The sequence below is a fragment of the Monopterus albus genome, unplaced genomic scaffold (genome assembly GCF_001952655.1).
Source record: "Monopterus albus unplaced genomic scaffold, M_albus_1.0 scaffold405.1, whole genome shotgun sequence".
In the NCBI taxonomy this organism is placed as follows: Eukaryota; Metazoa; Chordata; class Actinopteri; order Synbranchiformes; family Synbranchidae; genus Monopterus; species Monopterus albus.
Genome location: NW_018128285.1, coordinates 100,371 through 106,456, shown reverse-complemented (window position 1 = coordinate 106,456; position 6,086 = coordinate 100,371). Strand labels below are relative to the sequence as shown.

The 6,086-nt window shown below is 41.8% G+C and overlaps 1 protein-coding gene across 1 annotated transcript in view; it reads left to right on the top strand.

Moving 5' to 3' along the window:
- The first annotated feature begins 777 nt into the window (after positions 1 to 777).
- tyms (thymidylate synthetase) overlaps positions 778 to 6,086 on the top strand; it is a 17,078-nt gene continuing 11,769 nt past the window's right edge. The window contains exon 1 of the mRNA XM_020586446.1: positions 778 to 863. The gene's annotated coding sequence lies outside the window, so the exon portion shown is untranslated. The remainder of the gene's footprint in view (positions 864 to 6,086) is intronic.

Genomic DNA, 6,086 nt, shown 5'->3' with positions numbered 1-6,086 from the left:
TTCTCCCTTTAACAGTACTTAACTGGCTTGAACAAAACAAAGTGCACAAAATTATTACTAGAAAACAAAGCAGCTGTTTTGTTTACTGTTTTGTTAAGACTCACTAATATAACAGATTAAATAATTTCCCTTTTCATACACTGTCTTCGCTTATAAACAAAGTGCACACAATTGTTTGTGAAAAAATAAAGTAATTAAAGTGCAAATAACTAAACAAAAATACCAAGCACTATTAGCTTTTTACCCACAAAGCCCTATGACAGTTTTCACAGAGAACCCCTTTTGATGCTCTGTCATTGTGTTGAAAACTACAGCATCCAGGTAGGTACTGACAGCAAGACCATAAAAGGTTTCAATACCTCTGAAACGACGTTGGCATTGTGCTGACAGCTCAGCAGCTATCTTGCTACCTTGGCACTCATAAGATGCTGTTGATCTCAGAAGTAGTGACACCAGGGGAATCACTTTCGAAACTGAAACATGTTTTTCATTTGATATCTCTCTTGTGACTTCCTCAAATGGTTTCAGAGCTTCAATGGAAACAGTGATCGTGGACCAGTCTTCCTCACTTAAGCACAGGGATGTCTTTCCAAGAAGAGAGAGGACTGTAGTAACAGCTTCCTTCTGCTCTAACAGTCTCTCGAACCTATATGTAGCGGAGTTATAATTCCATTTGCCATAACCCAAATAATTTGTTGCAATGGCATTTTATTTTGTTACTTCCTCCGGAAGTGGGATGTGTGTGGTGGTAATAGATAGCGGTGCCCCTGCAAACTTGAGGGGGTGCAGCCCGTGCTGCTTCGTTATTCATAATAAGGAAGTGCGGTTCAATTGGCGCCAATCTGCCATACACTCTCACGGAGGTAAGTTGCGTTCACATCATTGCTGCTATAATAGCATAGCATGACAATTAGTACTGTTGTACCCCGTACTTTTTAACCATACTGACTCTGAGAGACGAGGCAGTCCAAGTAACTTCAGAATAGTGCTGATTTATTCAAAGGATCACAGGTAAAATTAACATTACACGCTCAAGTATCTTGCACCTCCAAACTGCACGCAGGCAGATGTAAGATGAAAGACCCCGAACCAAACCAGGCCTATACATTATATCCCCTCGGTTGGGCTAGCCCCATACTACACAGAAACGTCAACCGGGACGTCTCTGTTACCAGCTTTGCAGCTGGCTCTAGCAGTAGTCAAAACATGAAGTAAATCAACGTGTGAATGTGTATGTCTGTTGGTTAAGGCAAAATACGACAATGCAGACCCCGGACTGTTGAGCAACTGAAGTCATACATCAAGCAAGAATGAGAAAGAATTCCACCTACAAAGCTTCAACAATGAGTGTCCTCAGTTCCCAAACACTTTTTAAGTGTTGTTAAAAGGAAAGGTGATGTAACACAGTGGTAAAAACACCCCTGTCCCAGCTCTTTTGGAGCGTGTTGCAGGCATCAAATTCAAAATGAGTGAATATTTGCAAAAAAGGGCGGGGAGGCGACAGTGGTGTGGTGGGTTGTCTCCCAACCAGAAGGTTGAAGGTTCAAATCTCAGTGCCAGCAGTCCACGTGTCGAAGTGTCCTTGGGTAAGACACTGAACCCCCCCCATTGGTTAGAGCTATTGTTTGAGTTGGCGCTGCAAATGGCTGCCATCAGTTCTGTACTGGAAACAAATTTCTTGTGTGTAACATACTTGGCCAATAAAGGTGATTATCCTTATCCTTAAAAAAAACTATGTTTATCAGTTTGAACTTAAATATCTTGTCTTTGTGTTGTATTCAATTAAAAATGGGTCAAAAAGTATTTGCAAGTCATTATATTCTGTTTTTATTTATGTTTTACACAATGTCCCAACTTCATTGGAATTGGGGTTTGCATTTCATAATTTCATTACATTATTAATTAAAATTAACAACTTCAAAAAAGTCTAGTACATGTCGCAGAAATTCCATGAGAGTTCCTGGGGGAGATAGTCATGCCTCTGCATCTATGGACTACCCCTCTGTACATTCTGCAAAGTCTGCAATACTGATAATCACAATGAATAAGAATAAGATAAGACTTCCCAGGACAGAGCTGGCCCTCTTGACCAGTTTGTCTAGTCACTTCCTGTCTGTGGCCGACATGCTGCTGCCCCGGCTGACCATTCCATAGTAGATGGCTGATGCTATTGCTGTGTCGGAGGTCCTCAGGAGTGTCCCCTGCACTCCAAATAACCTTAGTCTTTTGTTGGTCTTTGGTTCTTCTTACCATTGCTATCTCTGAGAGACGAGACAGTCCAAGTAACTTCAAAACAATGCTGATTTATTCCATGAGCACAGGTAAAAATTAACATTACACGCTCAGGTATCTTGCACCTCCAAACTTCTCGCAGGCAGATGTAAGATGAAAGACCCTGAATCCACCAGGCCTATACATTATATCCCTTTGGTTGGGCTAGCCCCATACTACACAGAAACGTCAACCGGGACGTCTCTGTTACCAGCTTTGCAGCTGGCTCTAGCAGTAGTCAAAACATGAAGTAAATCAACGTGTGAATGTGTATGTCTGTTGGTTAAGTGGTGTGTAGCTAAAAACATTCTCACGACCTCTAGTAACATGTCGTGGCTTAAACATAAGAACCTATTATGGCTAAGGCTACAGTTATACACGTCATAATAATAATATTAAACACCCTGTCTGCTGACAGTCATCAACTCTTCTCTCTAGTTATCCTTGACCAGATGTACCCTGTAGAAACTCATAAGCATGACTAAGCATTTAACAGTCTAACTAGACATCCTATCTCCACTAAACATTTCTAATACATAAAGTATCTATCCAATAGCTATCGGACTAAAAATACCTAACAGTACCTAAGTCTAAAATTGTTTTTTGTTCCCTTTTAGTTAATTTGAATGCCACGGAGCTAAAGCTGTTCTGTTGTCATATTTTCTTCTGTACCAGCAATAAAGACATTTGTAGCTGAAAGATTGTCTCCAGCCGGGTCAATCACAACGCAGAGTACCTCGACACGGGTGTGACGAAATCATTTCGCTACTTGTAGAACACGGAGTTCCACTTTGTTTCAACTGACTGTATCAGTTTGTGTTCTGGAAACTTAAGTTGGTTCTGAACTTCTTTGAGCTTCTCTGCTGCTCTTGTGCTGTGGTGAAAGAAAGCTACAATAGCACTGCATCTCTGCTGGATGTGAAGAAGATCAGGGAGAGCCTTAATGGAGTCTTTTACTACTAAATTTAGGGTATGTGCAAAACATGGATAATTTGCCCAACCTGCTTTGCGCACAGCCGCAACAATGTTCGCTCCATTATCTGTGATTACAGCCTGAACTTTGTCTGTTATGCCCCATTCATCAGTGACTCTTTTCAATTCTGAGCAAATGTTTTCAGCGCTGTGTTGTCCTGGAAAACTACAGGTTTCTAGAACATAGGCTTGCATTTGCCAGTTCTCATCAATAATGTGGCATGAGACAGTTAAGTAAGCCTCTGTGGCTCTTGATGTCCACATGTCTGTTGTGAGTACAACACTATTTGCACCATCTAGACATTTTTTCACCCTTGAGTGGCACTCTTCATACAGTGCTGGTATTTTCCCTTTCATCAAATTTTTCCTACTTGGAATTCTGTAGTGTGGATCCAGTGTCTTGACAAAATTCCTAAAACCCTCATCTTCAACGACAGAGAGAGGTTGCAGGTCCTTTGCGATCATTTCAGCAAGGCTCCTTGTAATATTTATAGCTCTTGGGGAATCACCTAGGTGAAATAACAAAATAATAAATTTTAGTCTGTATAGCTTATCCACATGTAGCCGCGAGTGGTCAGCTCTGCTGACAATCCATGCACAGAAGAGCGAGACTATTTTTATGGGTGCACCATTCGACCAATCACGTGCGAGGACAGACTAGACTCATACCATTATGTGAAAGACGTAAGGGGGCGGGGCCAGACGCTCAGACAGCGAGTGTAGTGGTAGTACAGGACAGGTACACACAGACGGGGAGCCAGGTTAAAAGCAAGCGCTTCGGGAAAAACGGAGGAAATGTCCGAAAACCGAAAAAGAAGCAGCATCTGGATGCATTTCAGTGATAATGGAGACTGCAAAGCTGAGTGCCGAGTTTGTAAAATGAAAATATCTGTCAGAGCAGGGTCAACAACAAACTTGCACAGACATCTAAGAACTGCCCAGCCAAGCTGAGGCTTCTGGTATTTCTAAATGCCAACCTCCACTAAAGACTATTATCGAAAGTGTTATAATGTTAAGACTTTGTTCTTTATTTGTTTGATTAGTTTGCTGTGGTTCTGTGTACAGTTAATTTAAAGGTTTGATTAAAATGTTAAACGGTAGTGACTGTCTATTTTTTGAAATAGAAAACTGGATAAAAATAAGGCTTTTATGAAAACACCGAATAAACAAATGCTTAGAAACACACAAACCATTTATAATTGCTAAATTAGGCTGAAATATAAGGCGCAGAGTGATAATAAATTAAGAGCCGCTTGGGAGCCACAAGAGCCGGCTCTTATAAGAGAGCCGAGTCAAAAGAGCCGAATCTGTGAAAAGAGCCGGACTTCCCATCACTAGCAGCTAAAAGACTCTGCTTGCTTGGATATGGCGCTGCTGAGTCATGTGATGGTAGGACAACGAAACACAGCAAATCAGGGAGGGGTGAGCAATGTGCGTGTGAAAGGAGCTGCATAAGAGATAGTTCTATACAAGCTCGTTTTAAATATTGTATCCACTGGATCGATACCCAGCATCCTCTTCGTTCCCAGGGTTACTTCTCTAAAAGCGGTAGCACCCCTTTTTCCATACCTAAGTCTAACAGGTGCATTTCCACCCGTCTACATATATTTCATGCTAAATAAATTTAAAAGACCCTTAATATTGATATTTTTATGTGAGGATCGATCCTTATCGATACAACGCCTAGAATCGATGTATAGATACTTAAGGATCGATCCGCCCACCCCTAAAGAAAACCTTCAATGATAGAATGTGCGCGAGTTCTCTAACGGAAATTAATTTGGTCAAATTTATCGGACAGTCGCAATAACAAAGTATTGTGGCGACCCTGACCGGCCGCTTATGTTCATGTATTGGTTACTGCTGTTGTCTGCAAAATGCCGCGCTGTTCTGGCCAATGTGGGATGGGGGGAGGAACAGGTGCGGGAGGGGATAAGAGGGATGACAGGTGGGCGTGTTGTTTAGATTCTGTTGGCGCGGGACACGGAATGCCCCGAGGGAATGTTGTTACTGTTTTCAGTTTGCTATTTCATTCTCCTGTGAGCACACGGTGCCAGGTAAATCACAGTTATTTTGCTTTCTCTGTTCTGCTCAATAAAACCCAAGAAAAGACAAAGAAGGTGTCTCAGTGTAGGACAGGCTCGGGCCAGCTCCTCTCAACCTAGCTAGCGGTCGTCACAATACGTTATCTTTGTATTCATTATCTTTGTAGTTTTTGTCCTTTTTATCATAGATAACTGAATTCGCTGAAACAAATTTAATTAAGCGGTCCGCCATGTTGAATTTGACATGTCAACAAGCTGCATTGTGATTGGTCAGAGGTGCTGCCGTCGCCGAGACGAGTTGGAAAAATCGACCCGGAGGCAAAAAAAATTAATGTCGCTTTTCGCATCGCGAAATTACGTCGGCGGTGTGCAATGTATCATTGACAAGTTATTGGTTCGAAAAATATTATTGATGCATGAGTAAAGGCCTTTTCACACCGAACGCGACGCGAATTAGCGAGACGAAAAAGCGAAAAAAACGCAGGCGAATTTAACGCACCAAAAGTATTCACACCGAACGCGACGCGAATAAACGATATTTTCTTAAAACATCGCGCTACAAAGATGGACTCCACATCAAGCGACGGCGATGTACTGCTTGTCCTGCTACATAAAAAAAAGAAAACAAAAAAGGTTTTGGGTCCATCCTATATTGAAAAGAATGAGAGAACATGGCGAGTTTCATCGGTTGGTACAGGAACTGAAGTTGTATCATTTTCGCTTTAGGACCTATTTCAGGATGTCTGTGGGACAGTTTGAAGAGTTGTTGGTGCTGTTGACCCCCCACACGATGAAACA